This window comes from Mirounga angustirostris, unplaced genomic scaffold (assembly GCF_029215605.1).
Source record: "Mirounga angustirostris isolate CCGP_5_RB_7025 unplaced genomic scaffold, mMirAng1.0.hap1 SCAF_9, whole genome shotgun sequence".
NCBI lineage: Eukaryota > Metazoa > Chordata > Mammalia > Carnivora > Phocidae > Mirounga > Mirounga angustirostris.
In genome coordinates, this window is record NW_026991717.1 from 27,857,881 (window position 1) to 27,876,122 (window position 18,242).

Genomic DNA, 18,242 nt, shown 5'->3' on the forward strand with positions numbered 1-18,242 from the left:
TTAAAAAATCTCACCAGGTGATCAAGGTCAACATCATCAATGATAAGTCATGTTGATAGTATGTACCCTTGATATGAGGTTATAAGAATGGCAGTTTACCTTTGTGGGTCTTCCTACCTGAAACCCATATCCCCATTGTAATCCTGAAAAAGAAATCAGACAAAACCAAATTAAGAAGTATTATATAAATTACTTGTCTAACACTCCTCAAAATGTCAGAGTCTTCAAAACAAGGAAGACCTAAGAAAGTTTCACTCTAGCAGAGCCCAAAAAGACATGGTGGCTAAACACAATGTGTTATCCTGGATGGGATCTTAGGAAAGGAAAAGAACATTAGGTAAAAACTAAGGGGATCCATATAAAGTATGGACTCCAGTTAATAATAAAATATCAATATTGGTTCATTAGTTGTGATAAATGTATTAAACTAATGTAACCTGCAATAAGAGTAACTAGGTATAGGGTATAAAAGAACTATCTGCATTAACATTGCAATTTTTCTATAAAACTTTTCTGAAAAAAAAAAGTTTATTTAAAAAATAATTATTAGACAATGTAGTAAACACAGTAATAGACATGTATGGTATTAGGGAAGTACAGAGGAGGGGCATTTATCTCAGGCTGTTTTTACATCTCAAATAATTTTGGAAATAAAATTTCAAATATTTATTTCCAATTTTAAAACATACATTTCCATAATAATTATTTATTAAATTGTTAATTATTAATTAAATTAAATTGTTAATTAAGCATTTTTAACCTTGGGTGCTTGGGTGGCTCAGGCAGTTAAGCATCTGCCTTTGGCTCAGGTCATGATTCCAGGGTCCTGGGACTGAGTCCCACATCATGCTCCTTGCTCAGCAGGGAGCCTGCTTCTTCCTCTGCCTCTGCCTGCCACTCCCTCAGCTTGTGCTCTCTCTCTCGCTATCTCTCTCTGTGTCAAATAAATAAATAAATAAATAAATAAATAAATAAATAAATAAATAAATTTTTTAAAAAGAATTTTTAATCTTTTTTTTAAGATATTAAGGGCATCTATAAGACAATTCTTTGTGACATCACAGATTCCTCCATGTCATAAAAGGAGCCTCAAGTGACATAATTCTTCATTTTCTTTTATAAGTATTTTCATTGTGAAATATAATATATACATGGAAAAATAACATAACAGGATGTACAGTTTAACAATTTTATTTCAAAATAAGCCTCCCTCCTCCCTGCCTCCTCATGACATCTCTAGTCCCACTCTGAAATGCCCCTCCAAAACAGCTATGAATGCACAAACCACATACGCACAGATGTGACACTGGGAACTGAGCCATCTCCGGAGTTTCCCAGGGCCTGCCCCACCCAGCCTTCAAGACAAAGCACCCCTCTGCTCCTTGTTTTGTGTTTCATGTTTCCCTGTCCCCACCAGTGTTTCAAATTCTGTCCCTACATCTGATCTCCCCTTGGGTGAATTTGAGCCAAAATTTTGATATCCACCCCCAATTCCAACCCCCAAAACCCATTGCATTGGTGATTTGTTGAGCAGGGAGGAGCAGGGAGAGAAGGTGGCCATCTGTGTTCTGGGAACCATATTCTAAGGATTTTACTGTAATTTTTACTTTTTACATCTTTTTAAAAATTTTATTTTATTTAAATTCAATTGACATATAACATATTACTAGTATCAGAGGTAGAGTTTAGTGATTCATCAGTTGCATTTAACACCCACTGCTCATTACATCAAGTGCCCTCCTTAATTCCCATCATCCAGTTACCCCATCCCCTCACCCAAAACCCTCCAGCAACCCTCAGTTTGTTCCCTATAGTTAAGAGTCTCTTATGGTTTGTCTTCCTCTCTTGTTTCATCTTATTTTATTTTCCCTTCCTTGCCCTACGTTCTTCTGTTTTGTTTCTTAAATTCCACATTTGAGTGAAATTATATGATTATTGTCTTTCTCATGCTAAGTTAGCTTTCTCTATGCTAAGTAAATAAGACTGACTTATTTACTTAGCATAATACCCTCTAGTTCCATCCATGTCATTGCAAATGGTAAGATTTCATCTTTTTGATGGCTAATATTCCATTGTATATATCATGTCATTATCCATTCATCTATGGATGGACATCTAGGCTCTTTCCATATTTTGGCTATTGTGGATATTGGTGCTATAAACATTGGGGTCGGATGCCCCTTCATATCATTACATTTGTATCCTTTAGATAAATACATAGCAGCACAATTGCTGGGTCCTAGGGCGGCTCTATTTTTAACTTTTTGAGGAACCCCAAACTGTTTTCCAGAGTGGCTTGTATTCCCACCAACAGTGTAAGAGGGTTCCTCCACATCCACACCAACATCTGTCATTTCCTGACTTGTTAATATTAGCCATTTTGACCAGTGTGAGGTGGTATCTCATAGTGGTTTTGATTTGTATTTCCCTGATGCTCAGTGATGTTGAGCAGTTTTTCATGTGTCTGTTGGCCATTTGAATTTCTTATTTGGAACATCATGGGTGTTGAGTTTGATAAGTCCTTTACAGATCTTGGATATCTTCTCCCATTTCATTGGTTGTCTTTTACTTTTGTCAGCTGTTTCCTTTGCTGTGCAAAATCTTTTATCTTGATAAAGTCCCAAGTTCATTTTTGCTTTTCTTTCCCTTACCTTTGGAGACGTGTCTAGCAAGAACTTGCTGTGGCTGAGGCCAAAGAGGTTGCTGCTTGTGTTCTCCTGTCTCACATTTAGGTCTTCCAACCATTTTGAATTTATCTATGTGTGTGGTGTAAGAAAATGGTCATTTCATTCTTCTGCATGTGGCTGTCCAAATTTCCCAACACCATTTGTTGAAGAGACTGCCTTTTTTCCACAAGATATTCCTTCATGCTTTGTCTAACATTAGACATAGAGTTGAGGGTCCATTTCTGGGCTCTCTATTCTGTTCCATTGATCTATGTGTCTGTTTTTGTGCCAGTACCATACTGTCTTGATGATGACAGCTTTGTAATAGAGCTGGAAGTCTGGAATTGTGATGCCGCCAGCTTTGCTTTTCTTTTTCAACATTCCTCTGGCTATTTGGGGTCTTTTCTGATTCCATACATATTTTAGGATTATTTGTTCCATTTCTTTGAAAAAAGTGGATGGTGTTTTGATGGGGATGGCATTGAATGTGTAGATGGCTCTAGGTAGCATTGACATCTTCACAATATTTGTTCTTCCAATCCATGAGCATGGAACGTTTTTCCATTTTTTTGTGTCTTCCTCAATTTCTTTCATGAGTATTTTATAGTTTTCTGAGTACAGATCCTTTGTCTCTTTGGTTAGATTTATTGCTAAGTATCATGGCTTTGGGTGCAATTGTAAATGAGATCAATTCCTTAATTGCATTTTTTTCTGTCTCACTGTTAGTGTATAGAAATGCAACTGTTTTCTGTGCATTGATTTTATATCCTCCCACTTTGCTGAATTCCTTTATGAGTTCTAGCAATTTTGGGTTGGAGTCTTTTGGGTTTTCCACAAAAAGTATCATGACATCTGAGAGTGAGAGTTTGACTTATTCTTTGCCAAATTGAATGCATTGTATTTCTTTTTGTGGTCTGATTGTTGAGGCTAGGACTTCTAGTACTATGTTAAACAACAGTGGTGATAGTGGACACCCCTGTTGTGTTCCTGACTTTGGGGGAAAGCTCTCAGGTTTTCCCTATTGAGAATGATATTCATTGTGGGCTTTTTGTACATAGCTTTTATGATATTGAGGTATGTTCCCTCTATCTGCACACTGTAAAGAGTTTTAATCAAGAAAAAACGCTATATTTTGTCAAATGTTTTTAATGCATCTGTTGAGGGAATGATATGGTTCTTGTCCTTTCTTTTATTAATGTAGTGTATCACATTGACTGATTTGTAGATATTGAACCACGCTTGCAGTCCAGGAATAAATCCCACTTGGTTTTGGTGAATAATCCTTTTAATGTACTGTTGGGTCCTATTGGCTAGTATCTCAGTGAAAATTTTTGCATCTATGTTCATAAGGGATATTGGTCTATAATTCTTCTTTTTGGTGGAGTCTTTGCTTGGTTTTGGGACCAATGTAATGCTGGCCTCATAAAAAGAGTTTGGAAGCTTTCCTTCCATTTCTGTTTTTTGGAACAGCTTCAGAAGAATAGGTATTAGTTCTTTTTTAAATGTTTCATAGAATTCCCTTAGGAGGCCATCTGATCCTGGACTCTTGTTTTTTGGGGAGACTTGACTGCTGCTTCAATTTCCTTGTTGGTTATGGGTATGTTCAGGTTTTCTATTTCTTCCTGGTTCAGTTTTGGTAGTTTATATGTGTCTAGGAATGCATCCATTTCTTCCAGATTGCCTAATTTGTTGGCATATAGTTGCTCATAACATGTTTTTAATTGTTTGCCTTTCTTCAATGTTAGTTGTGCTCTCTCCCTTTCATTCATTTTATTTATTTGGGTCCTTTCTCTGTTCTTTTTGATAAGTCTGCTAGGGGTTTATCAATCTTATTAATTCTTTCAAAGAACCAGTTCCTAGTTTTGTTGATCTGTTCTTCTGTTCTTTTGATTTCTATATCATTGATTTCTGCTCTCATCTTTATTAATTCTCTTCTGCTGGATTTAGGCTTTATTTGCATTCTTTCTCCAGCTCCTTTAGGTGTAAGTTTAGGTTAGTGTTTTAGACTTTTCTGGTTTCTTGAGAAAGGCTTGTATGCTATGTATTTCCCTGTTAAGAACACCTTTGCTGCATCCAAAAGGTTTTTAAAAGTTGTATTTTCATTTTTATTTGTTTCCATGAAAATTTTTTAAAAATTCTTCTTTAATTTCCTGGGTGACCTATTCATTTTTTAGTAGGATGCTCTTTAATCTCTATGTATTTGTGTTCCTTCCAAATTTCCTCTTGTGATTGAGTTCATGTTTCAAAGGATTGTGGCCCTCCCAGGAAATAGAAGGATGGGACCATCTGTAGAAAATAATAAAATGAGTTAGAGTAAATGGTTAAGGCATGTTCCAGATTGAAGATGGCAGCATAAAGAAGTTTTTATTTCTTTTTTCTGGAAATTCCTCAAAAGAAATAAGGAGAACAAGAAACAGAATCACAAATGATAACTTCAAGGAAGGTACTAACCCTGCAAGCCACAAAATGTGATAGAGGACCACCAGGAGCAAAGGCAGTCAGACATAAGCATGTGTGGAGGGAAGCAGTAAGAAGAATGTATATTCAGTGCTTGTCTCAATAACGAGAGCCAAACAGCTAAGTTCAGGTGGTGTGCTCACTGGGATGGGATCAGAGGCTGCCAGCAAAACCTCTCCTGGGCCTGGTTTGGTTCCAGAAAGCAGAAGAGAAGCTAAATGGTGAAACACAGAGAAAGCTCTTTTTCAATAGTATGGCCTTCCAGAAGGAAGGAAGAAAGGAGACCCTAATCTGATCAGTATTATTCTACTGGCTGGGAGGAAATAAAGACTATACAAACACACAGAAAAGAAGAAGAAGAAAGAAAGAAAGAAAGAAAGAAAGAAAGAAAGAAAGAAAGAAAGAAAGAAAGAAAGAAGAAAGAAAGAAAACTCTATGTTCCTATGTTATCAGGAAAATTCTTGCTAGACTGGAGCATGGTCTTGTTTCTTCCCCAACATGCTGTACCCTGGAAATAGCCTAGAAACATGGACTTCCTCAAATTTAGTCAAGTACAGAGGATCCAGAAAATAATTTCTACACAGAGAATCTACAAGAAAAAGAAAAGGAGGAAAAGAAGACCAGATCCATAAATGGCAGCTGAAAAACTTCACTAGAAAAATGTTTCCAGAAAGGCAATAAAAGTTATTTAAAATCACATCTAAATTTTTAAATCAGACTGAATTAATCACCTCTATGTTTAAAGAGCACAAAGCAAAGATTTAAAAAAGAAAGTTCAGGGAAGGGCAAAAATAATTAGGAGGTTATGAAATATAAGTTGGCAGAGCTCATTAAAGAAGGTTAAGAAAGAAACCTAACTTATTCTATAAAGGAAAATGAAACTAACAAATGCAAAAGAAAAAGAAAAGAGAAAGTCACTGCTGAAAACAAAACATGGTCAGCACATATAGCCGACAGGAAATGAATGGTTTCAAATGGTTTATAAAACCGGGAATACCTGGGTGGCTCAGTCAGTTAAGGGTCTGGCTTCAGCTCAGGTCATGATCCCACGGTCCTGGGATCAAGTCCCACTTTGGGCTCCTTGCTCAGCAGGGAGCCTGCTTCTTCCCACTCCCCCTGCTTGTGCTCTTTCTCTGATAAATAAATAAACTAGATATTTTTTTAAAATGGTTTATAATAACAAAAACAAAGCAGAATATGTAACAGAGAACAAATGTGCCCACAAAGTCTAAAATATTGATTATCTAGCCCTTTATAGAAAGCATAGAGATTAAAAGTGTGAAAAGAGGAGGCGGAGCAAGATGGCGGAGGAGTAGGAGACCTGGATTTCGTCTCCTCTCAGGAATTCAGCTGGATAGGGATCAAACCATTCTGAACACCTACAAACCCAACAGGAGATCGAAGAAAAGAAGAGCAACAACTCTCTCATCAGAAAAGCGACCACTTTCTGGAAGGTAGGATGTGCGGAGAAGTGAATTCGCGGCGATATTCGGGAGGATAAATGGCTGGGGAGGGGCCTCCGTCGGCCGCTTCTGGCAAGTGATAGAGCCGCAGAGCACAAAATCAGAACTTTTAAAAGTCTACTCTGCTGAGGGACATCACCCTGGTGGCTGAGCGGGGGGTGGAACCCTCCGGGACAGGGTGGTCTCAGGACCCTCGGGGTAACAGAAAGACCGGGGGTGCCTGAGTGTGGCAGAGCTCCCAGGTAATGGAGCAGGGAAGCCGGCTGCAGAGGCGGAACCCAGGCGCGGGCTCTCAGCTCGGGGTTGCCATAAACCGTGATCCAAGGCACAGTCGGGCCCCTGCTCCTCCAGGAGGGACCCAACAAGCGGCAGATCTGGGGAGATTCACCTTCCTCCCCTGGGAGGAGCCGCGCGGGAGTGCACCGCAGGGATCTGCTGGGTTTGGAGACTCCACCCGGGGTCGGGTGCCAGAGATAGAAACGCGCGGTCACAGGCCGGGTGAGCACGGAGTGCGGCCGGAGACCGGGGAGACGGGAGTGACTGATGGCTTTTCTCTGGGGGCTCACTGAGGAGTGGGGCCCCGAGTTCTCGACTCCTCCGGGGCGGAGATTGGGAGGCCGCCATTTTCACTCTCCGGCTCCAAAGCTGTACGGAAAGCTCGCATGGAACAAAAGCCCCAGAGAGCAAACCCGAGCAGATTACTTAGCCGGGAGGGGGCAAGGGCGGGGCAATTCCGCCTCCGGCAGAGACATTTGGAAACCACGGCAACAGGCCCCTCCCCAGAAGATCAGCGAGAACAGCCAGCCAAGACCAAGTTTACCGATCAATGAGAACGGCAGAACTCCAGCGCTAGGGGACTACTGCACATAGAATTCACAGCTTTTTTACCATGATTCTTTAGTCTTTTAAAGTTAATTTTTTTAAACTGTCTTTTTTGTCTTTTTACTTCTTTTTGAATTTTTCTTTTTCCCTTTTTCAACCAACATCTTATCAATACCTTTTTTTAAAAAAAACATTTTTATTTTTCATTTTTAGAGTCATATTCTATCCCTTCATAGTAGTTACCCATATTTTTGGCTTATATATATGTTGTTCTCTCTTTAAAATTTTGAGATAGTTTCTTCTAACAAATTAAAATATACCCTAAATCTCTAGTATATGGTGTTTTCTATTCCCCTGCCTGATCACATCCTCTCCCTTTTTTTTTCTTTTTCTTTATTTTTTTTTAAATCCTCCTCTTTCTTTTTTCAAACAACTTCTTATCAATTCCTTTTATAAAATTTTTTATAATTTCCATTTTTACAGTCATATTCCATCCCTTCATCATATCAACCCTTATTTTTGTACATATATAAGTTTTTCTTTCTTTAAAATTTTGGGAGGCACTTTCTTCTAAAAGATCAAAATACACCCCAAATCTAGTGTGTGGCACTGATCTATATACCAGCCTGATCATATTTGATCACATTCTGGTTTTTCTTTTGTTGTTGTTGTTTTGTTTTGTTTGTTTTTGTTTTTATCTTTATCTTTTTCTTTTTCTTTTTTTTCTTTTTCTTTTTTCTCTCTGTCCCTTTCTTATCCCACTGCTTCAGGTCTTTTCTGATTTGTTTAAAGTATATTTTCTGGGGACGTGGTTACTCTGCTAGCATTTTGTTCTCTCATTAATCTATTCTCCTCTGCACAAAATGACGAGACGGAAAAAACCACCTCAACAAAAAGAACAAGAGGTAGTACCGACTGCCAGGGACCTACTCAATACGGACATTAGTACGATGTCAGATCTAGAGTTCAGAATCATCACTTTAAAATACTAGCTGGGCTTGAAAAAAAATATGGAAGTTATTAGAAAAACCCTTTCTGGAGAAGTAAAAGAGATAAAATCCAACCAAGTAGAAATCAAAAAGGCTATTAATGAGGTGCAATCGAAAATGGGGGCACTAAGTGCTAGAATAAATGAGGCAGAAGAGAGAATCAGTAATATAGAAGATGAAATGATGGAAAATAAAGAAGCTGAGAAAAACAGATAAACAACTACTGGATCACGAGGGCAGAATTCGAGAGATAAGTGATACCATAAGACAAAACAATATTACAATAATTGGGATCCCAGAAGAAGAAGAAAGAGAGAGAGGGCCAGAAGGTATAATGGAGCAAATTATAGCAGAGAACTTCCCTAATTTGGGGAAAGAAACAGGCATGAAAATCCAGGAAGCACAGAGAACCCCTCTCAAAATCAATAAAAATAGGTCAACTCCCCGACATCTAATAGTAAAACTTACGAGTCTCATAGACAAAGAGAAAATCCTGAAAGCAGCTCGGGAGAAGAGATATGTAACCTACAAGGGTAGAAACATTAGATTGGCAACAGACCTATCCACAGAGACCTGGCAGGCCAGAAAGGACTGGCAGGATATATTCAGAGCACTAAATGAGAAAAATAGGCAGCCAAGAATACTCTATCCAGCTAGGCTGTCATAGAAAATTGAAGGAGAGATAAAAAGCTTCCAGGACAAACAAAAACTAAAGGAATTTGCAAACACAAAACCAGCCCTACAGGAAATCTTGAAAGGGGTCCTCTAAGCAAAGAGAGAGCCTAAAAGCAACATAGACCAGAAAGGAACACAGACAATATACGGTAACAGTCACCTTACAGGCAATACAATGGCACTAAATTCCTATCTTTCAATAGTTACCCTGAATGTAAATGGGTTCAATGCCCCAATCAAAAGACACAGGCTAACAGACTGGATTAAAAAACAAGACCCATCGATATGCTGTCTGCAAGAGACTCATTTTAGACCCAAAGACACCCCCAGATTGAAAGTGAGGGGGTGGAAAACCATTTACCATGCTAATGGACTCCAAAAGAAAGCTGGGGTGGCAATCCTCATATCAGACAAATTAGATTTTAAACCAAAGACTGTAATAAGAGATGAGGAAGGACACTATATCATACTTAAAGGATCTATCCAACAAGAAGATCTAACAATTGTAAATCTCTATGCCCCTAACATGGGAGCAGCCAATTATATAAGGCAATTAATAACAAAAGCAAAGAAACACATTGACAAGAATCAAATAATAGTGGGGGACTTTAACATCCCCCTCACTGAAATGGACAGATCGTCTAAGCAAAAGATCAACAAGGAAATAAAGACCTTAAATGACACACTGGACCAAATGGACTTCACAGACATATTCAGAACATTCCACCCCAAAGCAAAGGAATACACATTCTTCTATAGTGCCCATGGAACATTCTCCAGAATAGATCACATCCTAGGTCATAAATCAGGTCTTAACTGGTACCAAAAGATTGGGATCATGCCCTGCCTATTTTCAGACCACAATGCTTTGAAACTAGAACTCAATCACAAGAGGAAAGTCGGAAAGAACTCAAATACATGGAGGCTAAAGAGCACCCCCCTGAAGAATGAATGGGTCAACCAGGAAATTAAAGAAGAATTAAAAAAATTCATGGAAACCAATGAAAATGAAAACACAACTATTCAAAATCTTTGGGATGCAGCAAAGGCAGTCCGAAGAGGAAAGGATATAGCAATACAAGCCTTTCTCAAGAAACAAGAAAGGTCTCAAGTACACAACCTAACCCTCCACCTAAAGGAGCTGGAGAAAGAACAGCAAATAAAGCCTAAACCCAGCAGGAGAAGAGAAATCATAAAGATCAGAGCAGAAATCAATGAAATAGAAACTAAAAGAACAGTAGAACAGATCAACGAAACTAGGAGCTGGTTCTTTGAAAGAATTAACAAGATTGATAAACCCCTGGCCAGACTTATCAAAAAGAGAAGAGAAAGGACCCAAATCAACAAAATCATGAATGAAAGAGGAGAGATCACAACCAACACCAAAGAAATACAAACAATTATAAGAACATATTATGAGCAACACTATGGCAGCAAATTAGATAACCTGGAAGAGATGGATGCATTCCTAGAGATGTATCAACTACCAAAACTGAACCAGGATGATATAGAAAACCTGAACAGACCTATAACCACTAAGGAAATTGAAGCAGTCATCAAAAATCCCCCAAAAAACAAAAGCCCAGGGACAGATGGCTTCCCAGGGGAATTCTACCAAACATATCAAGAAAAATTAATACCTATTCTTCTGAAACTGTTCCAAAAAATAGAAACGGAAGGAAAACTTCCAAACTCATTTTATGAGGCCAGCATTACCTTGATCCCAAAACCAGACAAAGACCCCATCAAAAAGGAGAATTACAGACCAATATCCCTGATGAACATGGATGCAAAAATTCTCACCAAAATACTAGCCAATAGGATCCAAGAGTACATTAAAAGGATTATTCACCATGACCAAGTGGGATTTATCCCTGGGCTGCAAGGTTGGTTCAACATCCACAAATCAATCAATGTGATACAATACATTAACAAAAGGAAGAACAAGAATCATATGATCCTCTCAATAGATGCACAAAAAGCATTTGACAAAGTACAGCATCCTTTCTTGATCAAAACTCTTCAGAGTATAGGGATAGAGGGTACATACCTCAATATCATAAAAGCCATCTATGAAAAACCTACAGCAAATATTATTCTCAATGGGGAAAAACTGTGAGCTTTCCCCCTAAGGTCAGGAACGCGGCAGGGATGTCCACTATCACCACTGCTATTCAACATAGTATTGGAAGTCCTAGCCACAGCAATCAGACAACAAAAAGAAATCAAAGGCATCCAAATTGGCAAAGAAGAAGTCAAACTCTCCCTCTTTGCAGATGATATGATACTTTATGTGGAAAACCCAAAAGACTGCACCCCAAAACTGCTAGAAGTCATACAAGAATTCAGTCAAGTGGCAGGATATAAAATCAATGCACTGAAGTCAGTGGCATTCCTATACACCAACAACAAGACAGAAGAAAGAGAAATGAAGGAGTCGATCCCATTTACAATTGCACCCAAAACCATAAGATACCTAGGAAAAAATCTAACCAAAGAGACAAAGGATCTTTACTCAGAAAACTATAAAATACTCATGAAAGAAATTGAGGAAGACAGAAAGAAATGGAAAAACGTTCCATGCTCATGGATTGGAAGAACAAATATTGTGAAGATGTCAATGCTTCCTAGAGCAATCTACACATTCAATGCAATCCCCATCAAAAGACCATCCACTTTTTTCAAAAAAATGGAACAAATCATCCTAAAATTTGTATGGAACCAGAAAAGACCCCGCATAGCCAGAGGAATATTGAAAAAGAAAAGCAAAGCCGGCGGCATCACAATTCCCGACTTCAAGCTCTATTACAAAGCTGTCATCATCAAGACAGCATGGTACTGGCACAAAAACAGACACATAGATCAATGGAACAGAATAGAGAGCCCAGAAATGGACCCTCAACTCTATGGTCAACTAATCTTCAACAAAGCAGGAAAGAATGTCCAATGGAACAAAGACAGTCTCTTCAACAAATGGTGTTGGGAAAATTGGATAGCCACACGCAGAAGAATGAAACTGGGCCATTTCCTTACACTACACACAAAAATAGACTCCAAATGGTTGAAAGACCTCAATGTGAGACAGGAGTCCATCAACATCCTAAAGGAGAACACAGGCAGCAAGCTCTTTGACCTCAGCCAAAGCAACTTCTTCCTAGAAACATCGCCAAAGGCAAGGGAAGCAAGGGCAAAAATGAACTATTGGGACTTCATCAACATAAAAAGCTTTTGCACAGCAAAGGACACAGTCAACAAAACCAAAAGACAACCGACAGAATGGGAGAAGATATTTGCAAATGACATATCAGAGAAAGGGCTAGTATCCAAAATCTATAAAGAACTCATCAAACTCAACACCCAAAGAACAAAGAATCCAATCAAGAAATGGGCAGAAGACATGAACAGACATTTTTCCAAAGAAGACATCCAAATGGCCAATAGACACATGAAAAAGTGCTCAATATCGCTCAGCATCAGGGAAATCCAAATCACAACCTCCATGAGATACCACCTCACACCAGTCAGAATGGCTAAAATTAACAAGTCAGGAAACGACAGATGTTGGCGGGGATGCGGAGAAAGGGGAACCCTCCTACACTGTTGGTGGGAATGCAAGCTGGTGCAGCCACTCTGGAAAACTGTATGGAGGTTCCTCAGAAAGTTGAAAATCGAGCTACCATATGATCCAGCAATTGCACTACTGGGTATTTACCGCAAAGATACAAAAGTAGGGTTCCGAAGGGCTACGTGCACCCTGATGTTTAGAGCAGCAATGTCCACAATAGCCAAACTGTGGAAAGAGCCAAGATGTCCATTGACAGATGAATGGATAAAGAAGAGGTGGTATATATATACAATGGAATATTATGCAGCCATCAAAAGAATGAGATCTTGCCATTTGCAACGACGTGGATGGAATAGGAGGGTATCATGTTGAGTGAAATAAGTCAAACAGAGAAAGACATGTATCATATGATCTCACTGATATGAGGAATTCTTAATCGCAGGAAACAAACTGAGTGTTGTTGGAGTGGTGGGTGGGGTGGGAGGGATGGGGTGACTGGGTGATGGACACTGGGGAGGGTGTGTGCTCTGGTAAGCGCTGTGAATTGTGCAAGACTGTTGAATCTCAGATCTGTACCTCTGAAACAAATAATGCAATATATCTTAAGAAAAAAAAGAAGAAGAAGAAGAAGGTAGTGGGACGGGATAAATGAAGCGGGGGAAATCGGAGGGGTAGACGAACCATGAGAGACGATAGACTCTGAAAAACAAACTGAGGGTTCTAGAGGGGAGGGGGGTGGGAGGATGGGTTAGCCTGGTGGTGGGTATTGAGGAGGGCACGTTCTGCATGGAGCACTGGGTGTTGTGCACAAACAATAAATCATGGAACACTTCATCTAAAACTAATGATGTAATGTATGGGGATTAACATAAGAATAAAATTAGAAAAAAGTGTGAAAAGAAGTTAATCCAGTATAAATTAATAAAGAATTTTAAAAGATTTAGAAATTAGGAATATGAGAGTTTTAAGATTGAATACTCATATTTGAGGTTACCCTAGATGAAAATTAAATATGATGCAGAACAAGCACTTAAAGTTATAATTCAAGAGAAATTAAACATGCATACATGCATCTACCAATTAAAGGGAGAATCTTGTCCAAGAAAAATAACCTAGATCTGTCAGCTCTAAAACAGAGATTATTAAAGCTATAAGACTTCAAAGAGAATCCTCTGAACAGAGAAGTGAAAGGGAAAGGAGATTCTTAAGAAGGGAAGACTTGATTAGCAGTCCCCAGTGCTAGGCACACAAAATTGGAGTTCAGAGTCTGTTGAGGAAGAGGAAGCCTTGCTAACTCCCAAGGGTTAAAACTTAGATTAGAAGAAACTAAAATAATCAAGCTCTACAATGACAACACTCAATCTAGAATCAACCACACTATACTCTAGTTTCTGTTGAGGTCACATAAATCTTACCCCTAAGAATCAACTAAACCATAAAAAGATTAAGGAAAATTGCCTGCCAAAAGCTAAAATAGATTTCCTGGGAGGATATTATTCTGAACATCTACAATTTTTCACACATAATTTCCAACATTCAATAAAAATTAACCAGGCACAGCAATAAATAGGGCTAAGAGGAAAATAGACAAAATAAACAAATCTACATACATTGCAGATATTAAAGTTTTGGGTTAAAACAGATGTTTTAAAAACCCTGGTACATATATCTTTTTAAAAAGAGAGAGCAAGAGAGAACAAAATGGAGATCCTTTTTCACCAGAAGATAGAAATTGATGGAAAAGAATCAAATGGAAATTCTAGAACTGAAAAAAAATGAAATAAATAAATAAGAATTTCATCAAGACTTAATAGCTAACCAGATAAAACTGAAGAGAGAGTTGGTGAACCAAAAGAGAAGTCAGCAGGTATCATACATGTTGAAACAAAAAAAAAGAGGACAAAAGGACAGGAAGTACAGGGTGCCTGGGTGGTTCAGTCAGTAAAGCATCTGACTCTTGGTTTTGGCTCAGGTCATGATCTAGCTCTACATCAAGCTCCCCACTCAGTGGGGAGTCTGCTTGTCTCCCTCTTCCTCTGCCCCTCCTTTAGCTCACAGTATCTCTTTAAAATAAATATTTTTTAAAAAAGAGAAGAAATAAATAAAAAAGAGAAAAGATATGATGTAAATTTCTATCATATATGTAATTGCCAGTCTACAAGTAGATGATAGAGAGTGGGGCAAAAAGCAGTATTTTCAGAGGTAATGGTCATGGCTTCTACAGCCATATATAATGGAGTAACTTGTAGTAGATTTGCTCTACAGAAAACCAGAAAAAATATATGAAAGAGAGTGTGCTTTAGTTGGAAACCCATGATTGCCATTATTCTCTGCCTGCAGTTTCCTGAATCTGGTTCAAAAACTGAAATCTGGTCATAGCATGATTGTAATGTTGAGAGAAGGATGTGTGGATCAGAATTCAGGACAAATGCCAGGCACAGCAGTGAGGGGGTATGCTATATGTATGGTAGGGGGAATCAGTGTGGGCATCTACCATGAGTCTTTGACTGAGAACTGGGCCACATAAAATACTTTCAAACTTCCAGAGAGCAGTTACTCTGGTATTGAGAGAGAAAGAGTAATACCAGAGATTTAGTAGTGCAAGAAGATATTAGAGCCAGCCAATCAAATGTAAAACCGAGTAGTGACAAGACCACAAAGGAGACAATTTGGAGCAAGAGTCCCACCAAGAAAGGAGGATTTGGGAAATACCTTGGTTTTTACATAGGTTTTCCCTAACACAATACAAAACAAAGCCAATGAAAGTTCAGAGGAATGAGCCAATCATTAACTGCCTTCTAAGTTAACAATTAAATTCTTGAGAGGATGCCATAAAAAAAATTAAAGTCTCTACGTATATCTTTCAAAATTCCCAAAATTACTAGAAATGTAACAAATTGAAAAATGTGGTCCATACTCAAGAAAAAAAAAAAGAGTCAGTAGAAATTATCCTAGAGATGGCCCTGATATTATATTTAGCAAAGACTTTAGAACAGCTATATGAATACTATTTTTAAAAACTGGAGGGATACATGGGTGGCTCAGTTGATTAAGACTTTGGCAGAAAGAAAGAAGGAAAGAAAGATGGAAAGAAAGAAAGAGAGAGGAAGAGAGAGGGAGGGAGGGAGGGAGGAAGGAAGGAAGGAAGGAAGGAAGGAAGGAAGGAAGGAAGGTAGGAAGGAAGGAAGGAAGGAAGGAAAGAAGAAAAGGAGGGAGGGAGGAAGGAAAAGGAAAAAAGAGAGAGAAAGGAAGAAGAGACAATCTTGAAATCACGAGAAAAGACACATTATGTTGAGAGACGGATGTTGCATATAATGGCTGCTAAAACTGAAAAAATGGAATCCAGAAGACAATAGAATGACTTCTTTAAAGTGCTTGAAAAAAAATAATCATCAACTCAGAATTTTGTACCCACTTAAAATATCTCTCAGAAACAAGAATTAAATAAATGCATTTTCAGATAAATGGCAGAATACATCATCTGCAAGTCTGAAGGGCCAAAAATGTTGAGGGTTTTTCCAGAGAAAAGGGAAACTTGGATCTGTAAGAAGAAAGGAAGAGTGCTCAAAATTTTAAATAAGAAGTTAGATAAAAAATGACCATTTTTCCTTCCTGTAATTTTCTTAAAAGACTAAAAACTAATCAATGAAATCATTAAAACAGGTTTATAATAAATTTTGAAGTAAATAATATGAAAAAATAAAACAAGAAACAGAAAAGGAAGAAGACAAATGGACTTAAAACTGTTTTATAGGTACAAACTGATGAAATGCGAGGAGTAAAGTGTGAAGTAGGCAGGAATGAAGTGGGAAGTGGAACATGAAGATTGATGTCTGTTGGGATAAAGTCAGAACAGAAACAAACTGGAAAATCCCGGGTGCAAAGTGATATATAGCACAATATTGACTCTAACTGTATACTTTGATAAGTTAAGGATAAAAATTGTTAGCCATACATGAATCATTAAGGAAAAAGAAGTATGTGGATGTATAGCTAAGAAGACAAAAAAAAATGAAGAAAAAAGAAAGATTTGATTAACCAAAGGGAAGGTAAAAAAGGAGCAGTAGAGGAACAAAAAAATAGAAACGTAAATGCAAAACAATGGTAAGACAATAGATTTAAACTAAACTATGTCAATAATTACATTAAATGACAATGGAATGAAAAGCTAATTAGAAGGCAGGGATTGCCACACAGGGAAAAAAGAGCAAGATCAATGACAGAATCTACAAAAAATTTTTTTTCACTTTAAATATAAGGACATGGAGGGGAGGAGCAAGATTGGGGAGGAGTAGGAGACCTAAATTTCGTCTGGTCCCAGGAATTCAGCTAGATAGGGATAAAAACATTCTGAACACCTACAAACTCAAAAGGAGGTCGAAGAAAAGAATAGCAGCAACTCTCTGAACAGAAAAGCGACCACTTTCTAGAAGGTAGGACGTTCAGAGAAGTGAATCCGAGGCAATATTCGGGAAGATAGACGGTGGAAGGAGGGAGCGTCCATCAGCCAGTTACCAGCAAGTGATAGAGCAGCGGAGCACAAAATCAGAACTTTTAGAAGTCTGCTCTGCTGAGGGATGTCACTCCAGTGGCTAAGCAGGGGAGTGGAACCCTCGCTGGGACAGTGTGGTCTCAGGACCCTTGGGGTCACAGAAAGACTGGGGGTGCCTGAGTGCAGCAGAGCTCCTAGGTTTGGGAGCAGGGAAACTGGCTGCAGAGATGGAGGCGAGGAGAGGGCTCTCAGCTTGGGGTTGCCATAAACCGTGATCTGAGGCACACTGCTCTTCCAGCAGGGAGCCAACAAGCGGCAGATCCAGAGAGGCTCCCCTTCCGCCCCCAGGAGGAGCAGTACAGGAGTGCACAACAGGGATCTGCTGGGTTTGGAGACTCCAAACAGGGTCATGTGCCAGAGATAGAAATGCTCTGTCACAGGCCAGGTGAGCACAGAGTACGGCCGGAGACCAGGGAGACAGGAGTGATTGACTCCTGCCAATCAGTGATTGACTGAGGATTGGGTCCCCCGAGTTCTCAGCTCCTCTGGGCAGAGATTGGGAGGCCGACATTTTAAATCTTGTCCTCTAAAGCTATACGGAAAGCTCGCAGGGAACAAAAGCTACCAAGAGCAAACCCGAGCAGATAACTTGGCCTGGCCCCAGCAAGACTGGGGCAATTCCACCTCAGGCAAAGACATTTGAGAATCTCTACAACAGGCCCCTCACTCAGTGAGAAAAATATACAGCCAAGAATACTATATCCAGCTAGCTGTCCTTGAAAATTGACAGAGAGATAAAAAGCTTCCAGGACAAACAAAAAGTAAAAGAATTTGCAAACATGAAACCAGCCCTACAAGAAATATTGAAAGGGGTCCTCTAAGCAAAGAGAGAGTCTAAACGCAACATAGACCAGAAAGAAACACAGACAATATACAGTAACAGTTACCTTACAGGAAATACAATGGCACTAAATTCCTATCTTTCAGTAGTTACCCTGAATGTAAATGGGCTAAATGCCCCAATCAAAAGACACAGGCTATCAGATTGGATAAAAAAAAAAAAAAAAAAAACAAGACCCATTGATATGCTGTCTGCAAGAGACTCATTTTAAA